At 45.8% G+C, this 27,209-nt stretch overlaps 1 protein-coding gene across 3 annotated transcripts in view; it reads right to left on the reverse strand.

The window, feature by feature from the left end:
- The window catches only part of LOC143289961 (SPARC-like), a 60,565-nt gene extending 35,394 nt beyond the window's left edge, over positions 1 to 25,171 (reverse strand). For 2 of the 3 annotated variants that reach the window (XM_076599251.1, XM_076599234.1), the window contains exon 1: positions 25,028 to 25,171. The gene's annotated coding sequence lies outside the window, so the exon portion shown is untranslated. Of the gene's footprint in view, positions 1 to 24,864; positions 25,000 to 25,027 lie in introns of those variants that run through there. The other variant, XM_076599244.1, reaches the window with a different exon arrangement.
- Between the last annotated feature and the right edge of the window lie 2,038 nt (positions 25,172 to 27,209).

Below are 27,209 nucleotides of genomic sequence, written 5' to 3' on the forward strand. Positions count from 1 at the left end.
ATATGCTTCTTTTTCAAAAAAAAGTTTTAAACGAGGTGTAAGTCATATATCTGTCGAAGTAGTAATCATAAGCTGGAAATAGAAACAGGGAGACACAAAGGCATACCACGAGAGTTACGATTTTGTAAGGTTTGTAACATGTCTGTGATTGGTGATGAGTTTCCTTTTATAATGGAATGTCCCAATTATGATCAGTTACGAAATAGATATGTTCCTAAAAAATATTTGTCTCCAAAATCGGTTTTTAATTTTTGTAATATGCTCAAAGGAGGCAAAAAAGTCATTTTAGCTGTAAGTAAGATGATTAGATTTGCAAATGTTGCCTAGTTATACTTTTGGAGTTAAAAGACATTTGTGTTTTCTCAACTTTATGTGACATTGTTGTGTATTTGGAAATGTTTGTTATGGGCACGAAAATGAGTATTTTGCAGTAATCCTCCATACTCCAATAGGAGTGAAAGGATAATTAAAACTTGAAACTTGTCACTGTCTCTCAAGGATCCAGTCCATTCGTGTATGTACATATCAATAAGCCTTTGCTTCAAAGCGCTAAGAAATATTTTTTTACATTACCAACACCTAGCAGAAGACAAACACAATATTAAACCCTGTTTCACAGAGAATCTTCCTAACATGCGTTACCCAGCAGCGTTTCCCTGACATGTCTAAATTCATTAACATATGATAAGCTTGATATGGTAATCGATGAGGCTCCATGGAAATCAACTTTAACCAGTATCTTATGCAGCTCATATAAGAATTTATGAAAAGTGGATATCGACCTAATTCACCATACACCATTTTGTTAGGCGTTTTAACGGGTGCTCCTAAAAATCGTTTACAAGCCATCAGATGTATTTTCTCAATATAATCTAACCTATGTAATCCCCAGATTTCTAACGAATACAAGAGAATGGGGAATATTTTTGTGTCAAAAAGTTTGACGAACACGTCATATGTCATTTCTTTGACTTTCTGAAGAGCCCAGAGAGAGAGAGAGAGAGAGAGAGAGAGAGGGAGAGAGAGAGAGAGACAGAGAGAGAGGGGAGAGAGAGAGAGGGAGAGAGAGAAAGAGGGGTGGAGAGAGAGAGAGAGGGAGGGAGAGAGAGAGAGAGGGAGAGAAAGAGAGCGAGAGAGCGAGAGAGAGTGACAGAGAGAGAGAGAGAGAGGGAGAGGGAGAGAGAGCGAGACAGCGAGACAGAGACAGACAGACACAGAGAGAGAGAGAGACTGAGAGAGAATTTGTGTCTCGAAGAATGGGAGACAGACAGACAGACGTACAACACGTACACACACAGAACTCAGATACACAGGAAAGAAAAAACAAAACAAAACAAAAACAAGATACTCTCCTGATAATTAATACTAACAATCATCACCATCATGATAGAAATGATAATAATCCAAATAATAATGATAATGATGATGATAATAATAATAATAATAATAGCATCATTTATTTTCAGTCTAATATCATCATCTTAGAGGAACAGACTATAAATAAACAAACGAACGATCTCCTGAAACGTTTTCCTTCAGAACGGAAAACCCAGACGATAAAACACGTTTTGAATAGAGAAAAGTGATGGGAAGCAATGATGATGTTTCTTTCACAACCCCTCCCTCCCTCTCTCCCTCTCAAAGACCTGGCAGGGTGTGTGTTTTGATGTTCCGGTGTGTGTGTGTGTGTGTGTGTGTGTGTGTGTGTGTGTGTGTGTGTGTGTGTGTGTGTGTGTGTGTGTGTGTGTGTTGCTCCCACAGGTGAATGCCTATCCTCCTCCCCCCTACCCCCATCCACCTCACCTCCTCCCGACAGATCTATTTTGCTGACGTTCGCGAATAGTATAAACCAGGTGTGTGTGTGTGTGTGTGTGTGTGTGTGTGTGTGTGTGTGCGTGTGTGTGAGAGAGAGAGAGAGAGAGAGAGAGAGAGAGAGAGAGTGTGTGTGTGTGTGTGTTGCTCCCACAGGTGAATGTCTATCCTCCTCCCCCCATCTACCTCACCTCCTCCCGACAGATCTATTTTGCTGACGTTCGCGAATAGTATAAACCAGGTGTGTGTGTGTGTGTGTGTGTGTGTGTGTGTGTGTGTGTGCGTGTGCGCGCACGCGTGTGTTTGTGCGTGTGCGTGCGTGCGTGTGTGTGTGTGTGTGCGTGCGCGTGCGTGCGTCTGTGTGTGTGTGTGTGCGTGCGCGCGCGCGCGCGCGTGTGTGTGTGCACAGACACAGAGAGACTGCAATTTTCTTTAATTAAGTACTTTGATGCTTTCTCATATCACTTGAACGAAGCAGCCAGTAAGCCACCTACCCAATCATACACACACCCAACAAGCACCCTTCTAACCAACCACTCAGCCAACCAACCACTCAGCCACTCTACCAACCAGTCAACAAACCACTCAACTAACCATTCAACTAACCAACCAACCAAACACTCAACTACTCAACCAACCAACCACTAAGCCACTCAACCAACCAGTCAACCAACCAGTCAACCACTCAACAAACCACTCAACTAACCAACCAACCAAACACTCAACCACTCAACCAACCAACCACTCAGCCACTCAACCAACCAGTCAACCAACCAGTCAACCACTCAACAAACCACTCAACAAACCACTAAACTAACCAACCAACCAACCACTCAACCAACCAACCACTCAACCAACCACTCAACCAACCACTAAACCAAGCAACCAACTAACCAACCACTCAACCAACCAACCAACCACTCAACCAACCACTCAACCAACCAACCAACCAACCAAACCACCAGAAAAGCAAAACGCAGCCAGCAGGAAGAGTGGAAATGAATCATCGTTTTTAATTCATCGAGGCATGCGGGTTATTTCCTTTACCACGTCAAGATTACCGAGAAATCATACCAGCTGTTGCTGCTGTATAGTACACCTTTCTTTCTGCCCCCCCCCCACCCCCCCTCCCTTTCTCTCTTCGATTCCGTATCTGCCCCCACCTCTACCCATGACACAAACATAAACGGTACTATGCCTACGTGCGCACGGCCTCTCTCTCTCTCTCTCTCTCTCTCTCTCTCTGTGATCAACCAGCCACACACCCATATAGCCACCTCAGTGACAGCCACCCACCTTGTCAATCACCAACACACCCATATATATATATATTAAATGATTTATCGTTATTTATTGAATGTACCGGTTTTTTTTCCTGCCGCAGTGAAACAAAGGGGAGGCACAGTGCAGACACAGCACCGGTGTGTGAACCACGTGCACCATGACGTGTCGCCAACAGGACCCTCCAGAACAATGGGGGTCACAGCACCCAGCGCCGTGTGGATCTCATCCACCTCTACCCCCCCCCCGGCCCCCACACACACATCCCCCTCCCCCTCACACACACACACATATGCCGCCCCCCCCCCCCCAAACCCCCCAGTCCTCCAAAGCCTAGGCCCTTAGGACCTCACCCCATCCACCTCTACAGACCTTACATTATGTATCCCCCTCCCCCTGTTCCCCACCTCCCTCACCCTTCCTATCACACCACCCCGTAGACTCCACACACCACCCTTCGTTATGTCCCACCCCCTCCACTATTCTGCCCCTTACCCCCTCTCCCACACCATCCCACAGACTCCGTACAGCCTCCTCCCCCCACCCCAAAGACCCCCACATCATGCCCCCCCCCCTTCCCCCCCTCCCGTGCCCAGTCCCCCCTCACACCACACACCAAATACCCCAAACACTCCACAACCTACAAAGTTCAAGACACATGTTGTAAGTATTTGCACAGTTGGCTTTTCCCCCTTGCTAGACCTCTTGGTGCCGACCAATGCAATAACGTGTTGAAAGGAAGAGAGAGCAACGAGAACGTTGAAAGGGATTGTGATGGGGTGGAGAGGGGAAGGTGGTGGGGGGTGGAGGAATGGGGGGGGGGGGGGGGGGGGATAGGGGTGCTGGGAGCGGTGGTGGATAACCAAGTACACAAGTGGCTACTTTCCTTGATGGGAGCAAGGACCAAGAAGTAGAAAAAGAAAGAAAAAAAGATAAAGAAAAAAAGAAGAAAAAAAAAGAAAAAAAGAAAGAAGAAAACGAAATGCTGAGTCGGATACTTTTTGCGGACACTGATTCAGTGGGAGGGGGAGGGAGGTGTGTGTGGGAGGGGGGAAGGGAAAAAAACCCCAAACAACACCAACGGTAGAGAAGTACCTTCGCAATGATCGTAAGAAACACATTGGATGGAACCCACAGCACAGTGACATGTCCACATTTCATGAACCTGATTTTTCAGCAGCAATGCAACGCATGGAATTACTGGTCTTTTCCACTGTATGCGACTATAGCATCGAAAAAGGTTCGCGTGTGAGTTTCAGATATCCAAGCAGTACCAGACAAGCAATTGTCAATTTCAAACTCTACGAACGTTGCACGCTATCAAAATTTCTACACTGTCTCTACGATTCTTTCATTTGATCATACTTTAATGTATTGGGTTATTTGTATATTTTGGAACAAGCTCCATGATAATCTCCGTCATTCTGATTCCCTCGCATCTTTTAAATCTCGTCTCAAAACTCAACTTTTCCCTCAGCAATAAGTTCAATTGTGGCAGGTCCACTTCCTTTGCGTTAGCTGTGCTTGACTGTGTGTGTATACATATGTATGTGTACATAACTACATGCATGTATATGAATGTGTATTGTGTGTGCGTGTTTTTATGTAAGTTTGTGCCTGCCTATATGTGCGTATGTGTTAGGGTAGCTGTTAGATACACATGTATGTTAACTCTCTCCATACGAACGGCGAAAGAGACGACGTTAACAGCGTTTCACCCCAATTACCATAATCAAAATATTGCAGTCGGAAGGCTCTTATACTGAAGAGGTAAATGTTGACAAAGAAAACCACAATTCTGACGACGGAAGCTAAAGGTTGGGTCATTCAGACACCCAATGGACATCCGAGGGGTCTGTGCAGATGAGAAGAGAGGACTGGCCGTCCTGAGTGAGTTAAAATGTATGTATGCAGTGTGTGTGTGTGTGTGTGTGTGTGTGTGTGTGTGTGTGTGTGTGTGTGTGTAGTCACATTTTGGTGTGTGTATGTAACATAGATGTAATGTTTTATGTCAACAAAAGCGTTTTTGTAAAGCACCTAGAGCAGATTTCTGGATAGTGTGCTATATAAGTATCCATTATTATGATTATTATTATTATTATTTTGTTGATTTGTTTGATTTGATTTGATGTTCCTGTTTCATACAATCCAAGGGGTGGGGGGGGGGAGGGGGGCGCTGGGGGTGGGGGGGGTGGGGGTGGGGGGGCTCTCCTGGCCTCGTCAGGGCCTTGGTCTTCTGTGTCAGGTATCTACTCCCTTTCTGTTTAATAAGCAGATGATAGTGTAGCGAATATGGATCAGTCCGCACGTCCTGAGGTGAAACCACATTGGGACTGAAATCCACCCCTCGCCGACAAACTCTGAGACATGGAAGGAAGTGACTGGTGTGATGCTGTGTGTGTCAGGAGTGAAATGAGTCATCATTTTATAGTCGTGCATTATGCGCTGTGTCTGTGTGGCAGCCTTTTGAACAGAACTTCAAACAGCGTGGGGGAGGTGGGGGGGGGCTCTGTTTTCTGTCTAACGGGTTTTCCCGACTGTTTTTCACACACACACGCCACACACACACCCACACCACACACACACACACACACACCACACACACACACCACACACACACACACACACACACACACACACAACACAGACCACACACACACACACACACACACACACACCATACACACACCACACACAACACAGACCACACACACACACACACACACACACACACACACACACACATACACACCACACACACACACACCACACACCCCCACACACACACACACACCACACACACACCACACACCACACACACCATACACACACACACACACACACACACACACACACACACACACACACACACACACACCACACACATCACACACACCACACACACACACACACACACACACACACACACACACACACACAAACTGATAATCTCACTTCTTCAAACAGCGCACATGAAACGCGGGGCGCCATAGTAATGTTGTTTGTGGCGCCTCTTGGTTATTACGAGTGCTGACAACTTTCTTTTATTTGACTGCTGCGCTCTGCCTTCTTCGTCTTCTTCTCTAGCTTTTTCTTCTTCAAGCTTTTCATCTGCCTCAAGAGTCAAAGTAGCGCCGTACAGACGGAAGAACTGTTCACCAGATTCTTCCAGGTCTCTTGGTTGTGTACCTCGGCTGTCAAAGCCTGTCCCCAGTGCAACCAATGGCATCATGTATGAACTGATCAATGGAAAGGAAAATATCTGTTATTCAATTCTCATGTCACTTTTTTTTTTTCGTTTGGGAAGGACAGGTTATCAGGTGAAGATGGCAACATGTGGCCCACTTCTTTATTATTATTATTATTATTATTATTATTTTCATTTTCAGGGGTGGGGTTCTTTCCAACAGACTGCAGCAATTACCGGAAGCTCACTAAACATCACAGACGTATGAATCTGCTGATAGCCGCGGGTTAAAAACATGACTGATAAACTGATTAATTGAATGTACACGAGGAAGATATGCGACTGTAGCATGTAAGATATTTCAACATCAGTTTGTTGTTGACAAAAATGTTTTTTAAAAATTATTATTTATTTATTTATTTATTTTTTTTACCGTAGAACAAAAGGAACAAAAGCAGCTGGCTGAAATGGAACAGGACAGCTTACATATCAAAACACACACGCGCGCGCGCTCGCACTCGCACATGCGCGTGTAGCTGAGTATGGGCGTATATTTGGTGAAATATGGATAATTATTTTTTTGCGCGCGTGTGTGTGCGTGTCAAGACACGTCAGATGCGCCCCCCCCCCCATACCCCCCCCCCCCCACCCCCTGTTTTTCTGGACAAGCAAACAGTGTAATTCAGAACGGTTGCTGCCACTTTTCATGGGAACTTTCCTTTCCCTTCTCCTTCTCTCAATCCCCCACCTTGCTCCCCCTCCTCACCCCCAACCCTCCCTCCCATCCCCCCCTCCTTCTTTCGGCGCTGTCAGTTTTCTGGATGTTTCTGTGTGCACTTTGATCTTTACAGAAGCTGACGTTTGAAGATTCACTGCCTGCGTGAGAAACAGTTTTGGGTGCAAATCAACTTTTGAAACCATCTCTCTCTCTCTCTCTCTCTCTCTGTGTGTGTGTGTGTGTGTGTGTGTGTGTGTGTGTGTTTCTTTCTAACCGTCTTTTTTTTCTTGTTCTTATTCTCTTCCTTCTCCTCTTCCTCTTCTTATTTTTATTGTTTTGTTTTCTTCTCCTTCTTCTGTCTTTCCGTGCATCCTTAAACTTTCTTTGTGCAAATCTTACCGTCAAACGCTGGCCATTAAGGAGAAGCGTGAGCGAAGGAAGCAGGGCTCAACTTCTGGAGACGTTTTCCCTTACAACACATGTGGGAAGTGCTGCGCATCCAGAATCGGCCTCTTCTCCCATATGAAGACACACACCGACAGATAAACCTGCCTGCCTACTCATCTGTCGGTCCGACGGGAGACTCCATCATCACCGTCTTTCTTCAGCCCATCTTTCTTTCCGGGTATATCTTTCCTGCTCATTCTTTTTCCCATATCCTCTTTCTTTCTTTCTTTGACGTCTCCTTCTTTTGTTACTTTGATGTCTTTTCACCTCAATGTGTGTGTGAAAGAACGGCGGCCAACAGTGGAGTGTTTGAATCTGGGTATGCGTAAACAGAGTGGATCCGAAGCCGATCGTAGTGAGCGAGATGGAGTGTAGAGGTGAAGGCAGCCGCAGGGATAGGAAGGGGCAGTTTTGTGAATACATCTATAACATAGAGTGCTGATCTTGTACTTTATTCGGTGTGAGACAGGGAGCCAGTGGAGATGTTGCAAAAGAGGAGTGATGTGCTCAGATCTTTTCTTTCTGAGGACGAGTCGGGCAGCAGAGTTTTGTATGCGCTGAAGGGACTGAATGGATGAAGCAGGCAAACCAGACAATAGAGAGTTACAACAACAACGACACCACCACCACCACCACCACCACCACCAACAAAAAAATGGAATGATATTTCTCCTTCTGTACGTCTTCGTATATATAGCGCGCAGTTCTTTGTTTTCATTTCTTTTATTGTTCAGTCTCTCTTTCCTTCTCTTTTTTCTTTCTTCCTTTCATCCCGTCTGCTCGCCACGTTCTCTCTTTTGTTGTTTCCACCATTTCCATTCTTCATTTATTTGATTTCCTTTTTCACCAGACTTAGTGCACAATGGCCGACTGTATGGTACAAACCTAAAATCACTCCAGAATCATTTATAATCCCTCACATGAATTAGGAAACTGAACAACGGTAACGCCCTACCCATGATCTCCAAACTCTGCAGTCAGTGGTAGGCCTGTTAGAATATCGCCTTGGTTGAAACCCTGATTGAAGAAAAAGATGCTGCGTAGGTTACTGGGTGCACGGGGTAGGCAGATGGTTCAATGTGTCGGATTTAGGCAGTTTTTAACGAGGGCAGATGGCTTAGGGAAAGGCTCATTAGCTGTGCTTGTTTGGCTTTCAGTGTTCACACCACCACACAAAAGCAGGCAAGTGTGTGCACAAAACTCCCCCCCCCCTCTCTCCACCCTCTGTCCGGCCCTACTGACACGCTCGTGTGTGCGCGCGCACAGAGAAAAGCACACCGACACAAAAACGGACCGTTCATGCAGGTATGCACACACACACACACACACACACACACACACACACACACACACACAAGCATGGACATGTGCTTAAACACACGTACGCGCGCGCGCACATATACCAGGATGTACACACACACACACACACACACACACACACACACACACTCTCTCTCTCTCTCTCTCTCTCTCGTTCTCTTTCTCACCTACACAGACACGCGCCCGCGCACGATCACGGACAGACAGACAGACCCACAGACACAACTAAACTCAGTCTCTTTCTTTCATGCTCACAGACACAGACACAGACACACACACACACACACACACACACACACACACACACACGCACACAGAGACGCACGTTCAGAAAACAGGCACTTCCCTTGCCACTTCCTCCTCCCACACACACTCTCACTCACACAACTCACGGCACCCAGATACACCGTCAGATTAATTGCACGTGAACACTGGAATGCTGACACGTTCACGGTTCGCCCACTGAGAGAGAGAGAGAGAGGAGAGAAAGAGAGGTGAAGACAGAGAGAGAGAGAGAAAGAGAGAGAGCGAGAGCTGTATGGATATCATTGTTTTCTTCTTCTCCTTTATTTCTCCCATTGTTTATTCCCCCCTCTGATCCTCTTGTTTGTGGAGTTTGTGACATTCAATGGAAAGGTGTGTGTGGAGAGAGAGAGAGAGAGAGAGAGAGAGAGAGAGAGAGAGAGAGATACGGATACGGATACGGATAGTTTATTCAATAAGGCCATGGCCCCTCATGAAGGGGGTACAGTGAATCAACATTCAAAACCAAAACCTTACAAATTACAGAAGTGAATGATAAACTGCAAATGATAATCCACAAATTGGATAATGCACAACTAATAATAATTAACTACATAATACACTGCGAAACTTAAAAGCCTTATATAAGTAAATAGCAAACTGTCTTATAACAGTTTCGTTAGTTGATGACACAAGCATGGCAAGTCGAAATAAAGTAGGGTGTCTATAATATTTTTGTGGAATCCACTCATGTCTAAGGTCATTCAAAGCAGGGCAACACAACACAAAGTGAAGTTCGGTTTCTTCAGCACGTCTGCATAAAGGACAACTAAGATCAGAGACACTGAACTTTCGATAACGATAATGATGAAGAAATATGTCAGAAATTCCAAATCGGAACCTGGTTGTGATATGTTTCAAATGCTTATCCATTTTCATTGACAGATAAGTAGGAATAGAGTGTATAGAAATGAACTGTCTGTAAAACTCAAACCTATCGCTATCTTGAACATGATAAGACCAATCTTGCCATCTACAGTCAATTAATCTTGTTCGGAGTGCACTAATAAATCCCTTTATGTCCCCTACCCCCTGCTGTAACCAAATCCCAGAGAGAGAGAGAGAGAGAGAGAGAGAGAGAGAGAGAGAGAGAGAGAGAGAGATTCAAAAACTTTATTACTCAAGGATAAAGATTTTAGGCATCGCCCAATCTTCCAATCTGTCCTTGTGACAATAATAACAATAACAACATTAACGATAACGACACAACAATAATAATTTTGTCAACACTGCTACATCTACTGCTACTACAACGAAGAATGATCACCACACACACACACACACACACACACACACACACACACACACACAGACAGACAGACAGACAGACAGAGAGAAGGGTTGGGAGAGAGAGAGAGAGGAGAGAGTGAAAGAAGAGAAAGCGTGATAAAATCAAGACTGAGTTATGACTGTGAGACTGGAGGCATTGTTTTAACTCACTCAGTACGGCCAGTCCTCTCTTCTCCTCAACACAGACCCCTCGGATGTCCAGTGGGTGTCTGAATGACCCAACCTTTAGCTTCCGTCGTCAGAATTGTGGTATTCTTTGTCAACATTCACCTCTTCAGTATAAGAGCCTTCCGCTTGCAATATTTTGATGTTGGTAATTGGGGTGAAACGCTGTTAACGTCGTCTCTTTCGCCGTTCGTATGGAGAGAGTTAACTGTGCTCTGCTAGCTGCTGAAAGCCAGCCCTGCCCATACTGTCACCACTACCTTTTTTTTTTCCCCCTCAAGGCCTGACTAAGCGCGTTGGGTTACGCTGCTGGTCAGGCATCTGCTTGGCAGATGTAGTGTAGCGTATATGGAATTGTCCGAACGCAGTGACGCCTCCTTGAGCTACTGACACTGAAACTGAAACTGTTGAAAGCCAGCCCTGCCCATACTATCACCACTACCTGCTAGCTGTTGAAAGCCAGCGCTGCCCATACTATCACCACTACCTGCTAGCTGTTGAAAGCCAGCGCTGCCCATACTGTCACCACTACCTGCTAGCTGTTGAAAGCCAGCCCTGCCCATACTGTCACCGCTACCTGCTAGCTGTTGAAAGCCAGCCCTGCCCATACTGTCACCGCTACCTGCTAGCTGTTGAAAGCCAGCCCTGCCCATACTGTCACCACTACCTGCTAGCTGTTGAAAGCCAGCCCTGCCCATACTGTCACCACTACCTGCTAGCTGTTGAAAGCTAGCGCTGCCCATACTATCACCACTACCTGCTAGCTGTTGAAAGCCAGCCCTGCCCATACTGTCACCACTACCTGCTAGCTGTTGAAAGCCAGCGCTGCCCATACTATCACCACTACCTGCTAGCTGTTGAAAGCCAGCCCTGCCCATACTATCACCACTACCTGCTAGCTGTTGAAAGCCAGCGCTGCCCATACTGTCACCACTACCTGCTAGCTGTTGAAAGCCAGCCCTGCCCATACTGTCACCACTACCTGCTAGCTGTTGAAAGCCAGCGCTGCCCATACTGTCACCACTACCTGCTAGCTGTTGAAAGCCAGCCCTGCCCATACTATCACCACTACCTGCTAGCTGTTGAAAGCTAGCGCTGCCCATACTGTCACCACTACCTGCTAGCTGTTGAAAGCCAGCCCTGCCCATACTGTCACCACTACCTGCTAGCTGTTGAAAGCCAGCGCTGCCCATACTGTCACCACTACCTGCTAGCTGTTGAAAGCCAGCCCTGCCCATACTGTCACCACTACCTGCTAGCTGTTGAAAGCCAGCCCTGCCCATACTGTCACCACTACCTGCTAGCTGTTGAAAGCCAGCCCTGCCCATACTGTCACCACTACCTGCTAGCTGCTGAAAGCCAGCCCTGCCCATACTGTCACCGCTACCTGCTAGCTGCTGAAAGCCAGCCCTGCCCATACTGTCACCGCTACCTTTTTTTCCCCCCTCAAGGCCTGACTAAGCGCGTTGGGTTACGCTGCTGGTCAGGCATCTGCTTGGCAGATGTGGTGTAGCGTATATGGAATTGTCCGAACGCAGTGACGCCTCCTTGAGCTACTGACACTGAAACTGAAACTGTTGAAAGCCAGCCCTGCCCATACTATCACCACTACCTGGGCCACGACCATCCATCAACCCCCACCATCCCAGTCCACCCCCCCCTATCCTCCGCTATCTTTCCACCCACACCCCCACCCCCCTCTCCCTCCAAGTTCCTCAGAGAACAATGGCCACAACGTACAATGGTCTGACCCCCGCTCTCAGCAACAACAAGGGTGGAAACAGAGCACGTCAGATTGAGAAGGAGGGAGAGAGACTGGGGGATGGAGGTAGAGAGATAGAGAGACAGAGACAGACTGTGTGTGTTTGTGTGTGTGTGTGTGTGTGTGTGTGTGTGTGTGTGTGTGTGTGTGTGTGTGTGTGTGTGTGTCTGTGTTCTGTGTGCGTCTCTCTGTGTATATTTTATTGTTGTTCTTCTGTTCTTCCTCCTCCTTCTCCAAATCATTAACCCTTTTTCTCAAGACAACATTATGCTGGGCTGTGTTCATGTTCCGGCAGCCTGGATGATGGAGGATGTTCAGGCAAAAAGAAAACCCAGTGATTTATTGTCCTACAGGTGCGCTGCTGCTGCCTTTGTGCCAAGTCTCGTTCCGCTTCAGGTGTTTGTGGTGCCAGGACTGTGCCCCGCCAGTCTTTCATGACAGGAAGTGGGGGGGGAGGGGAGGCGGGGGGTGGAGGGGGTAGGAGGGCCGAGGTGGGGGATAGTAATTTTACTGGAGCGGAAATCCCACCCCCACATACTCACGCCTCCATCCATTATCTTCCCCTGCCCACCTCCACCTCCACACATTACACTCACCCACTCACCCCCTCACCCCCCACACATTACACTCACCCACTCACCCACTCACCCCCACACATTACACTCACCCACTCACCCCCCACACATTACACTCACCCCCCACACATTACACTCACCCACTCAACCCCACACATTACACTCACCCCCCACACATTACACTCACCCACTCACCCCCACACATTACACTCACCCCCCTACACATTACACTCACACACTCACCCCCCACACATTACACTCACCCACTCAACCCCCACACATTACACTCACCCCCCACACATTACACTCACACACTCACCCCCCACACATTACACTCACCCCCCACACATTACACTCACCCCCCACACATTACACTCACCCACAACACATTACACTCACCCACTCACCCCCCACATATTACACTCACCCCTCACACATTACATTCACCCACTCACCCCCCACATATTACACTCACCCCCCACACATTACACTCACCCCCCACACATTACACTCACCCCCCACACATTACACTCACCCACTCACCCCCCACACATTACACTCACCCCCCACACATTACACTCACCCACTCACCCCACACACATTACACTCACCCCCCACACATTACATTCACCCACTCACCCCCCACACATTACACTCACCCCCCACACATTACACTCACCCCCCACACATTACATTCACCCACTCACCCCCCACACATTACACTCACCCACTCACCCCACACACATTACACTCACCCCCCCATACACTACACTCAAACACATGTAGACCTCAGACTTCAAAACACACTACGTGTCCGCTCAGGTGTCCTGATAATTCTGTTGCCCGGCCCGCTTTAGATGCACCTCTTCAGATGCATTTCACTGACGCCGCAGCTAATTATGAAGCCTCCGCCATGTTCTAAACTCTTGCCATACCTCGTATTGACATACCCCCCGTATTGACATACCCCCCCGTATTGACATACCCCGTATTGACATACCCCGTATTGACATACCCCCCGTATTGACATACCCCCCCCCCCCCCCCCGTATTGACATACCCCCCCCCCCCCCCGTATTGACATACCCCCCCCCCCCCGTATTGACATACCTACCGTATTGACATACCCCCCGTATTGACATAACACACACCCCCGTATTGACATACCCCCCCCCCCCCGTATTGACATACCCCCCCCCCCCCCGTATTGACATACCCCCCCCCCCCCGTATTGACATACCCCCCCCCCCCCCGTATTGACATAACCCGTATTGACATATCCCCCGTATTGACATACCCCCCCACCCCCCCCCCGTATTGACATACCCCCCCACCCCACCCGTATTGACATATCCCCCGTATTGACATACCCCCCCCCCCCCCGTATTGACATATCCCCCGTATTGACATACCCCCCCACCCCCCCCGTATTGACATATCCCCCGTATTGACATACCCCCCCCCCCATTGACATACCCCCCGTATTGACATACCCCCCGTATTGACATTCCCCCCCCCCCCCCCCCCATTGACATTCCACGTATTGACATCCCCCCCCCCGTATTGACATACCCCCCGTATTGACATTCTACGTATTGACATTCTACGTATTGACATACCCCTTACTGACATACCCCCCGTATTGACATACCCCCCGTATTAACATACCCCTCGTATTGACATACCCCCCGTATTAACATACCCCCCGTATTGACATACCCCCCGTATTGACATACCCTGTATTGACATACCCCTTATTGACATACCCCCCCGTATTGACATACCCCTCGTATTGACATACCCCTCGTATTGACATACCCCGTATTGACATACCCCCCGTATTGACATACCCCTCGTATTGACATACCCCGTATTGACATACCCCTCGTATTGACATACCCCTCGTATTGACATACCCTGTATTGACATACCCCTTATTGACATACCCCCCCGTATTGACATACCCCTCGTATTGACATACCCCGTATTTTACATACCCCGTATTGACATACCCCCCGTATTGACATACCCCCCGTATTGACATACCCCTTATTGACATACCCCCCGTATTGACATACCCCTCGTATTGACATACCCCCCGTATTGACATACCCCCCGTATTAACATACCCCTCGTATTGACATACCCCCCGTATTAACATACCCCTTATTGACATACCCCCCGTATTGACATACCCCCCGTATTGACATACCCCCCGTATTGACATACCCCGTATTGACATACCCCCCGTATTGACATACCCCTCGTATTGACATACCCCTCGTATTGACATACCCCGTATTGACATACCCCTCGTATTGACATACCCCTCGTATTGACATACCCTGTATTGACATACCCCTTATTGACATACCCTCCGAAGGGAATAAATGAAAAGGACTGGGGACCACTTCGGAAATCTGAATTGGTTTTAATTTGTTTTCTGTGGTCTGTATTGTGTTTATCTTTTCTTTCTTTTTATTTGAACCGGTATCATCTCACCAGTGAATGCTACAGCTTCTGACAGATGCCAACGGCACAATTCATTCCATTGGGTGAACTCTCCTCCCAGCCAGCACAACCCCAGTCCCCCGCCAAACCCCGCCCCCCCCCCTCTCTCTCTCTCTCTCTCACACACACACACACACACACTAATACACAAATAAACACAGTCAAATTTTTTTTGGTAACGTCACTTCCAGTCCAGAGAAAGTGTGTGTGTGTGTGTGCGTGTGCGTGTGCGTGAGAGAGAGAGAGAGAGAGTCCGTCTGTATATCCGTCTGTGTATTTCACAAGGGATATAATGAACTAAGTCGGCACACACACAAAAAAAAGATACAATGTAAAAATCAACTCAAAGGCTAACTTGGCATTGGAGATTCAGAAAAGAAAGCAAGAAAGAATATATGCACGATGCTTTATAAACGTATATCGTCCTTTCGAGAAACAAAAGAGTTGGCTAAACAGCAACTTTCGGTCTGCAGTTTAAAAAAGGAAAGAAAGGAAAAAAAAAAAGAACAGAAAAGAAAAGACGGACCTGCAACCCCCCTCTCTCTCCCACTCCCCCTCCCTCTCTCCCTCTCTCTCTTTAGATATACATACAAGGTTTCCGGTACGTGGACCTACCGGTGTTACTGCAAACGTATGCTGATGAATCACAGTCTGAAAGAAACACGCTCACTCACATTCTTTCTCTGGCCCTTGAAGAAGATTCAGACATCAGATTGGGAATCCCTCCTTTCCACCCTCCCCCGTCCTACCCCCACTCCCCCCATACCCAACTTTCCATTCCCCCCCCCCCCCCGACCCCCCTATCCTCCCACCGTTCCTCTTCACATTTACCCTTTTTTTTTCTTTTCTTTTACTTTTCACCTGAACATTCCATGTGCTTGAATGTTCCAGACAGCTGGAAAGACCTGTTGCTGTGCTGTATGCAAGCCAAGCGTTTTTTCCCCTCCCCTCCCCCCTCCACTGAAAGAGATGAACTATGGTATTGTCAAGTCAAAAGTTGCGAATAATCCCGAAAAGTTAAAAATGGGCAGACAAAGAAAGAAACAAAAAAAGAAAAAAGAAAAAGAAAAACAAATAAATGAATGAATGAACAATGACGGAAAGAACTATGAAGTCAACAAATTAAAACTAAGAGTCAGGACAGTCTTTCATTCGGACTCAGATAAGTTATGATACAATACAACACACAACACAATACGATACAATACAATACAGTACAATGCAGTAAACACATCTTTATTCATCCGACTGAAAAATGAATTGTGCATCTACATGCTGGTCATGACATGACATCACACAATACCTCAGCCCACGTGGAGTCCAGTCCAAAGCACACACAAAACCATGACACAAAGTTGTAGGACTCAGTACAACACGTTCAGCTGAATGCACACAAGAAATTAATAAAACAGAACAACTTGAATTATCATGCAATTAAAAAAAAAGGGTATTCTCAAACAACATGTATTTCAAGAAACACGATTTCAGAGTAACAAACACTACCAAAAAATTATCTTCATAAATTCTTAAACAACAGATTCAATACTAACCTCCACCCCCCCCCCCCCCCACCCCCAAACACAACGAAAAACAAAACAAAAGAACCCGTACCATTCTGGAATACAGTGAACGAGATCTGTTCTGAACAAAACAGCCAACAGCGTGCGCAGAGAGAGCGAGAGCGAGAGCGAGAGAGAGATGCAATTAGAAATACACGTGCAAAAAGATAAACACAACACAATCTCTCCATGACTCACCGACTCACTGTGCCCTTTCCGATGGGGCCATGTAATTGTCGTTTTAACTCTCTCCGTACGAACGGCGAAATAGACGACGTTAACAGTGTTTCAGCCCAATTACCACCATCAAAATATTACAAGCGGAAGGCTCTTACACTGAAGAGGTGAATGTTGACAAAGAATACCACAATTCTGACGACGGAAACTAAAGGTTGGGTCATTGGAGACACCCACTGGACATCCGAGGGGTCTGTGTAGAGGAGAAGAGAGGACTGGCCGTACTGAGAGAGTTAAATCGTTCAGTTTGAAGGAACTCAGTCTGTGTTGTGACAGTGGTGGAGCGGGGGCCACCTGGTCATGGCCCTGATAAGGAAACGAGCGTTCACGGGGGGTTCCAATCTCATATTCAGATAGTGAGTTTTACTCCTCCCCCCACCCACCACCCCACGAAACGTTAAGAGTGCTGGTCAGAGTGCTAGTCATTCAGATGAACGGATAAAGTGAAGTCGGGTTGAGAGGCAGGATGGAGTGTTAAGTTTTCCACTATTTGCCAAGTTAAATGACGGATTTTCAAAACGGGAGATCAGTAAGCATGTAAGTAAACGTGTTTCACTCAATGAAGGATGTGGTTTCTTGAAATTGTAAGACTTCTAACATCCTGGTTGCTCTCTCTCTCTCTCTCTCTCTCTCTCTCTCTCTCTCTCTCTCTCTCTGTCAGCATTTCACTTAATCCACTGAGATCGCTGGATCTGTGTGTTTAGCGCGCGAGCGTGTATGTGGGTGTGTATATGCGTGCGTACATGTGTTTGAAGGAGGGGAGAGGAGAGAGAGAGAGAGATAATGAGAGAGAGATAATGAGAGAGAGAGCTTGCAAGTCACATGCGCATTGATATATTATTCACACTATTTGATTCATTATGTAATATTTTGTTAGTGGCCCACTCCTTTGTTATGGACCGGAGGCCTAACAAATAAACCATTGTCTTGTCTTGTCTCTCTGTGTGTGTATGTGCGTGTGTGCGTGCGCGCGCGTTTGCGGTCGGTTCAGTGTTATCCAAATAATTGACCAGCCAGCAATGAGAAGCTGACTTTAAAACGACAATTACATGGCCCCATCGGAAAGGGCACAGTGAGTCAGTGAGTCATGGAGAGATTGTATATAAAAATAGAGAGAGAGAGAGAGAGAGTTAACAAACAAGTTCTGGACCGTTTGGTACTCGCACAGTTTTCTCAGTCTTCAGTGCTTTGTGAAATGCACATATATAATTATGTACACACACACACACGCACACATATATGCACACGTAGACACACACACACACACCCATATGCACATACACATACACACTCGCATGCAAATACAGTCCCTGTGCTTTTTTCATTCCCCATGTGAATCCTACACCCATGCACTGCATCATGCATGACAGCAGTTAACAATGTAACGATGTACGGTCATTTACAACAATCTGCCAGTCGCTAGGCTGAGTGTGAAATTATAGTTCCGGAATCGACGGTGCATGGGTCATTGAATGAAAAAAAAAGACACCCCCCAAAAAAAACCCCAAAAAAACAAAAACAAAAAAACCCCAACAAAACAACAAGATGTTTTAAAACTCATCAACATTTAAAAACAACATTTCCTTTCTCCTTTCATTACGTAGATGTAAAAACGAGCGTCTCTCTCTCTCTCTTTCTCTCTCTCTCTCAAACACACATAATCACACACTCCTCCCCCACCCCCTATCCCAGCCCAGTACATGCGATTTCGTGTGTGTGTGTGTGTGTGTGTGTGTGTGTGTGTGTGTGTGTGTGTGTGTGTGTGTGTGTGTGTGTGTGTGTGTGTGCGCGCGCGCGCGTGTGTGTGTACCTCTCTCTCTCTCTCTCCTCTTCATCCTCTTCCTCTCCCCCTTCTCCTCCTTCACAGTCAATTAAGGACCCACCTCAAAAGGCACACGTGTTCTAACACTTCACTGACGGAAACCGTTCCTGAAGAATCCATTTTGCTCTTCACTGGCGCTAAAACTTGACGAGGTATTTTTACATCCATATTCTCCACGAATACCTCGTCTGACTGGCACAACAAGCAGACGACAGCTTCCTTCCTGCCCACACATTCCCAGAGTGTCTTGACGTTCCCCACAAAAAGCTTTCTGACCAGGAAAAGACCCCGTGTGAATAAACACATCCTCACTGGTGATTAGCTTCATTCAACTCGGCAGTAAACTGGACGTTGAAGGGGAAATGAATTCTCTTGACCGGACGTGGAATCAGATTGGGACTGACATTTTTTTTTCTTTTTACTTAATTCCATTCCTAGGCCGGATAAACACCTTACTTTTTTCAGTCCGAATAGGTCTAAATATTTATCATCTGCTCTTTCCAACATTCCTGTTTGTCTGCATCTTGGGCCGGACGGTGGTTTGTATCGGTGCTATTTTTACTTCTTCATTTGACGATGAGAGAAGACATGGGAACAGGTCGTGGGGGTGGGGGTGATAGGGAAAGATAATGATGTAGCGATGGTAGTGGTGGTTGTGAAGAACTGTTCTCGAAGACGCTGACGCCATCAAAATGGTTAAGAAGAGCAAACCGTGCTTGGGGGAGGCTTAAAACAGAGAGGACTGGGCCTCGTCTTCCGGTTGCTATCACTAGACACAGTGGGTATGAACTCACTGTCCTGATGACACCTGTGGCCTTTTCTTTCTCTTTTTTTTCATAGTTAACTCTTTCCATACGAACGGCGAAAGAGACGACGTTAACAGCGTTTCACCCCAATTACCATCATCAAAATATTGCAAGCGGAAGGCTCTTATACTGAAGATGTGAATGTTGACAAAGAATACCACAATTCTGACGACGGAAGCTAAAGGTTGGGTCATTCAGACACCCACTGGACATCCGAGGGGTCTGTGTAGAGGAGAAGAGAGGACTGGCCGTACTGAGTGAGTTAAAACATGATCATAATGTCACCTCCCACTTTCTGCTCCAGTGATGAGACATGTCACGGTTCATCATTTGTCATTCAAACCTTTCAAATGAAGAAACACATAAACAACATCTGCAAGGCTGCATACTTTCAAATTCGAAAGATCAGTTCCATCCGACATCTCCTGACCACCCCGGCAAGCAACACAAACTCTGGTGTGCTCTCTTGTCTTGTCCAGACTTGATTATTGTAACTCACTCCCCATTGGTTGTCCCCAGTATTCAATTCATAAACTCCAGAAAGTTCAAAACGGAGCAGAACGGTTAGTTTTTTTTTTAACCACAAAGACTGAAAAAAATCACTCATCTCCTGCATTCTCTTCACTGGTTACCAATTTCTGCCCGCATTCAGTATAAAGTCGCGACTCTTACCTTCAACTCCATTTCATGTGCTGCCCCTCAGTATTTGAGAGAAATCATTGAAGCCTACAAACCCCCACGACATCTCAGATCATTTCCGATTCACGGCGGCTACTCGCTCCCCGTGTTAAAACCCAATCCTTCGGTGATTCTTCCTTTTTCTCATTCAGCTTCGTCTGTGTGGGACATACCTCACGATCTTCTCCACTCTTCCACATTTTCTGCTTTTTGCTCATCACTAAAAACTCATATTTTTAAAACCTATCTATAAGCACTCTTAGCTTCCTTGTTCTCCAACACTACCCATGTCAGCTCACTTTGGATGTATGTAGAGTGGGAGAGGGAGAGTGTGTGGGGGGGAAGTGAGGGTGGGGTGGGGTGGGGGTTAGAAAGAGTAGTCATGATTTTTTTTTTAATGTAACTATGTTTCTATCAGTACTATAACTACTGTTTCTATCAGTACTATAACTACTGCTGTTGTGACAACTACTGCTGTTGATGCTGTTGCTGTCACCTAGCCATCTGTGTCTGCTACAGAGACTGCGTGCCAGTACTACTGCTTTTACTGGAACTGCTGGTACTTCTTCTGTCGTCACTGTTACTGCTCTCTCTCTCTCTCCCTCTCTCTCTCTGTGTGTGTGTGTGTGTGTGTGTGTGTGTGTGTGTGTGTGTGTGTGTGTGTGTGTGTGTGTGTTCCTCTGTTTCATACAGACACGGATACACACGCACACAAAAACAAAAACAACAACACAATCCTCCGACACGTGCGGTGCTCACACTGTGAACGATACACCCCTGTCTTCTTTTCCTGCAGGCAGCAAGGACACGCTGTATCATAAGAACAGCCACACAATGTTTCAGTCGTCTTTCCTCGCTTTGTTTTAGAGTCATACTTGCCTGTGGAAACTGTGGTGTGAAATCTGTGGTGTGAAAACTGTGGTGTGAAAACTGTGGTGTGAAAACTGTGGTGTGGAAACTGTGGTGTGAAAACTGTGGTGTAAAAACTGTGGTTTGAAATCTGTGGTGTGAAAACTGTGGTGTGGAAACTGTGGTGTGAAAACTGTGGTGTGGAAACTGTGGTGTCCAAACTGTGGTGTGAAATCTGTGGTGTGGAAACTGGTGTGAAAACTGTGGTGTGGAAACTGTGGTGTGAAAACTGTGATGTGCAAACTGTGGTGTGCAAACTGTGATGTAAAATCTGTGGTGTGAAAACTGTGGTGTGGAAACTGTGGTTTGAAATCTGTGGTGTGAAAACTGTGGTGTAAAAACTGTGGTGTGAAATCTGTTGTGTGGAAATTGTGGTTTGAAATCTGTGGTGTGAAAACTGTGGTGTGAAAACTGTGGTGTGGAAACTGTGGTTTGAAAACTGTGATGTGAAAATTGTGGTGTGAAAACTGTGGTGTGAAATCTGTTGTGTGGAAATTGTGGTTTGAAATCTGTGGTGTGAAAACTGTGGTTTGAAATCTGTGGTGTGAAAACTGTGGTTTGAAATCTGTGGTGTGAAATCCGTGGTGTGCAAACTGTATAAACTGTGGTGTAAAAACTGTGGTGTAAAAACTGTATAAACTGTGGTGTAAAATTGTAGTGTGCAAACTGTATAAATTGTGGTGTAAAACTGTGGTGTGAAAACTGTATAAACTGTGGTGTGCAAACTGTATAAACTGTGGTGTGAAAACTGTGGTGTGAAAAGTGTACAAACTGTGGTGTAAAAACTGTGGTTTGAAAACTGTATAAACTGTGGTGTGCAAACTGTATAAACTGTGGTGTAAAAACTGTGGTGTGCAAACTGTATAAACTGTGGTGTGAAAACTGTGGTGTGCAAACTGTATAAACTGTGGTGTAAAAACTGTGGTGTGAAAAGTGTACAAACTGTGGTGTAAAAACTGTGGTGTGAAAACTGTATAAACTGTGGTGTGCAAACTGTATAAACTGTGGTGTAAAAACTGTGGTGTGCAAACTGTATAAACTGTGGTGTGAAAACTGTGGTGTGCAAACTGTATAAACTGTGGTGTAAAAACTGTGGTGTGAAAACTGTATAAACTGTGGTGTGAAAACTGTGGTGTGAAAACTGTATAAATTGTGGTGTGAAAACTGTGGTGTGAAAACTGTATAAACTGTGGCGTAAAAACTGGTGTGCAAACTGTATAAACTGTGGTGTGAAAACTGTGGTGTGCAAACTGTATAAACTGTGGTGTGAAAACTGTGGTGTGAAAACTGTATAAACTGTGGTGTAAAAAATGTGGTGTGCAAACTGTATAAACTGTGGTGTAAAAACTGTATAACCTGTGGTGTAAGAACTGTAGTGTGCAAACTGTATAAACTGTGGTGTGAAAACTGTATAACCTGTGGTGTAAGAACTGTAGTGTGCAAACTGTATAAACTGTGGCGTAAAAACTGTGGGTGTGCAAACTGTATAAACTGTGGCGTAAAAACTGTGGGTGTGCAAACTGTACAAACTGTGGTGTATAAACTGTGGTGTGAAAACTGGTGTGAAAACTGTGGAAACTACGCCCAGCCCTGGACACGGTGGACATGAATTCACTGCCTTCCTGTGCCCAGCCCTGGACACGGTGGACATGAATTCACTGCCTTCCTGTGCCCAGCCCTAGACACGGTGGATATGAATGAATTCACTGCCTTCCTGTGCCCAGCCCGAGACACAGTGGATATGAATTCACTGCCTCCTGTGCCAAACCCTAGACACTGAATATGAATTCTCTGCCTTCCTGTGCCGAGCCCTAGACACCGTGGATATGAATTCACTGCGTTCCTGTGCCCAGCCCTAGACACCGTGGATATGAATTCACTGCCTTCCTGTGCCCAGCCCTAGACACCGTGGACATGAATTCACTGCCTTCCTGTGCCCAGCCCTAGACACCGTGGACATGAATTCACTGCCGCGATAGCCGCAAAAGGCTATGGGACCTATAACTTTATAACCTTCAATATTTATAGCTGTAACATGACAGGCAAGAAAGCAGCTCAGATCACACCATGCTGTTTATCGTCCAGTCGACCGCAAGGGACCACTGCAAGGCCGGACACGTAAGAAAAAGAACAACAACCGTCAAGTCAGAAATGACCGTGTAACTCGATTCATCAAGGAGGACAAATTAAAAGGTCTGTGGAGTGTGTACTCATGGTCAAGAACATCCACTGGACTTACAAAACAAAAACAAAACAAACAAGAGAGGTAAGGCCTTCAAGACTCACTTGTGATACACTGAAAAAAAATCCAAGCTTTTTATGTATTGTGTATAATTTCAAAATGTAATGTTTAAGATGAGAAAGATCAGTTTGAAGCGAATTAAGTCATTTCCCTTTTTTACTATCTGCACCAAAACGTATGCAAAATAAATAAAACTTCCATGCTTAAGCAAAAAGAAGTTCCTGTTTGAACAAAAAAATGATAATAATGACTGCTCTTGTTGTTGGGTCAGAATATCAGATCAAAGTGCCAAGTTTAGAGAATACAAAAAAATATAAATATAACAGTAAATGCAGTTTGCATATAATTAGGCTTCATTATTTATTTTTTTGTGCCCATCCCAGAGGTGCAATATTGTTTTAAACAAGATGACTGGAAAGAACTGAATTTGTCCTATTTTTATGCCTAATTTGGTGTCAACTGACAAAGTATTTGCAGAGAAAATGTCAATGTTAAAGTTTATCACGGACACACACACACACACACACACACACACACACACACACACACAACCGAACACCGGGTTAAAACATTGACTCACTTTGTTTACACAAGTGAGTAAAAAACCACATCTTAAAACCGGCAAACAAACAAACAAACCCTATTGCCCACTTCCTCTATAACCACCACCACCACCAACAACAACCAAGCAACACACACATACACCCCCCACACCCCCCAAAAAAAAAAAAAAAAAAAAATCAACAAATCAACCAGAACAAAGCACCAACACAACAACAGGAAGAAGTGATGGGACATTCAATATTTTTCAAAATGCCTTTACTTAAAACAAACAAAACAAACAAACAGTATCAGCCATCTGTAAACTAACATGTCATAACCAACAGAAGCCAAACATTTCGAGAGGAAAGGGGGAAAACAAAATGCAAATAATAACAAACAACAACAACAAACAGCAACAACAAACAACAACAATAGCAAACCCACACACACAGCCTGCATGACACGAAAGAAAACAACAGGTGAAAGGAGAGAGAGAGAGAGAGAGAGAGAGAGAGAGAGAGAGAGAGAGAGAGAGAGAGAGACAGAGAGAGAGAGAGACAGAGAGAGAGAGAGACAGAGAGAGAGAGAGAGACAGAGACAGAGAGAGAGAGAGAGAGAGAGAGAGAGAGAGAGAGAGAGAGAGAACAAAACTAACAGACCCAACGACAGAACAAACAACCTGTGAACACCCACCTACCTGTGAACGGCTCACTCCGCACAACAAAACAAACAACCAGGCGGAACCGCTTCCTGAAAGTTCCACTGTTTGAAAAAACAACAACAACAACAACAAACAACACAAAGGCCAAGCAGTGAAGTGGGAAAAAAACAACAAAACAAAAACCAAAACAGCTACCCACTGTATTTCTCCTGAATCAAGCAGACTGTCTCTTGGCTCTCTTCCTAAGCCTTCGTTCCTTCTCTCTCTGCCTGTTGCCCTCTGCACAGCTCTGAGCTCTCTGGCACTGCTCACAGCAAGACTGAAGACGCTTCCTCTCTCTCTCTCTCTCTCGCTGAGCTTCCATTGCGCGTGCGCGGCACCATGTTGCCCGCATCCTGCCTCCCAGCGTTGTGTCCCTAACAGCAACCCCTGTCCTTAAGGGGGGATACGACAGTGCAAAAGAGACCAAAATGATGATTTTTTCATGATTTGGGTTTTGGATGGATTTTGATTCTTGAACATCTATATATCATATGCATAAGTTTTTCCACTGTAAAGATGTCTTTAACAATGAAAAAAAAAAATTGCCAATAAAGATTGCTTGCTGAATCACGAAAGTGTTTATTAATATTTTTTTGTTTAATTTCGACGCAAGTCGTCAAGTTTCTGGCCTTGACAACATACCGTGGACTTGCTCAATGATGAGTAAACCTACAACCATGAGACACCGCGTGATTGTTTTATGACATGTTATTCAAGTTTTGTCACGAGTATGTATGAAAATATTCGCTGGGTTTTAATTCATAGCAGTTCCAATCTTTTTACTCATGGTAAATTTTGAGGATTTCGCACTACCCAAAATTTCAAAAATTCATAAAAACTACAATAATTGAAGAATCAACACAATCTCACGATAAAATATCACGAAGATAATGCCATTGTGTATCAAGTCCACATCACAAAAAGTGCCTGCATGTACCACATGGACCACAAACCCGATTTCTTTGATACATTGTTGGCGGCCATTTTGATTTGTTTCCATAGCAACGGGTATTCACAGAAATCTAAGAACCCTTTTTTTTTGTGATCCACAAGTGATGACACACCTAGTCTCTGGACCTTGCAATTGGAATGAACTTCCTCTTTCGCTTCGTCAAGTCTCCACACTCAGCTCTTTCAAGTCTGGCCTTAAAACCCACCTCTTCCCAAAATAGCCTCCCTTCCCTGCTTCTTCCTTGTCTTTAGTTTCTCCAGTTTTAGAGTTATGCGTGCATGAGAATGACTGGTGCGAAAGCGCTTAGATTTGTCTATGCACAAGATTCAGCGCTATATAAGTACCATTATTATTATTATTATTATTACTAGTAGTAGTAGTAGTAGTAGTAGTAGACAAAAAAAAGAAAGAAAAAAAGGAGAGATATATTCGGAGAGAAAAAAAGTCGTTATTTGACTGTAGTGTCTGGCCTTAACGGGAAGGAAGAGACCCCTGTCCTTAACGGGAAGGAAGAGACCCGTGTCCTTAACGGGAAATAAGAGACCCGTGTCCTTAACGGGAAGGAAGAGACTCCTGTCCTTAACGGGAAGGAAGAGACCCGTGTCCTTAACGGGAAGGAAGCGATTCATGTCCTTAATGGGGAAGGAAGAGACCTCTGTTCTTAACGGGAAGGAAGAGACCTCTGTCCTTAACGGGAAGGAAGAGACCCCTGTCCTTAACGGGAAGCAAGGAAGAGACCCCTGTCCTTAACGGGAAGGAAGAGACCCGTGTCCTTAACGGGAATGAAGAGACCCGTGTCCTTAACGGGAAGGAAGAGACCCCTGTCCTTAATGGGGAAGGAAGAGACCCCTGTCCTTAACGGGAAGCAAGGAAGAGACCCGTGTCCTTAACGGGAAGGAAGAGACCCGTGTCCTTAACGGGTAGGAAGAGACCCCTGTCCTTTACGGGAAGGAAGAGACCCCTGTCCTTAACGGGAAGGAAGAGACCCCTGTCCTTAACGGGAAGCAAGGAAGAGACCCGTGTCCTTAACGGGAAGCAAGAGACCCGTGTCCTTAACGGGAAGGAAGAGACCCCTGTCCTTAACGGGAAGCAAGGAAGAGACCCGTGTCCTTAACGGGAAGCAAGGAAGAGACCCGTGTCCTTAACGGGAATGAAGAGACTCCTGTCCTTAACGGGAAGGAAGAGACCCGTGTCCTTAACGGGAATGAAGAGACCCGTGTCCTTAACGGGAAGGAAGAGACCCCTGTCCTTAATGGGGAAGGAAGAGACCCCTGTCCTTTGACGGGAAGCAAGAGACCCCTGTCCTTAACGGGAAGGAAGAGACCCGTATCCTTAACGGGAAGGAAGAGCGGAATCTGAAAATCACCAGCCTGTGTGAACAGTCAAT

Source organism: Babylonia areolata, chromosome 1, assembly GCF_041734735.1.
Source record: "Babylonia areolata isolate BAREFJ2019XMU chromosome 1, ASM4173473v1, whole genome shotgun sequence".
Lineage (NCBI taxonomy): Eukaryota > Metazoa > Mollusca > Gastropoda > Neogastropoda > Buccinidae > Babylonia > Babylonia areolata.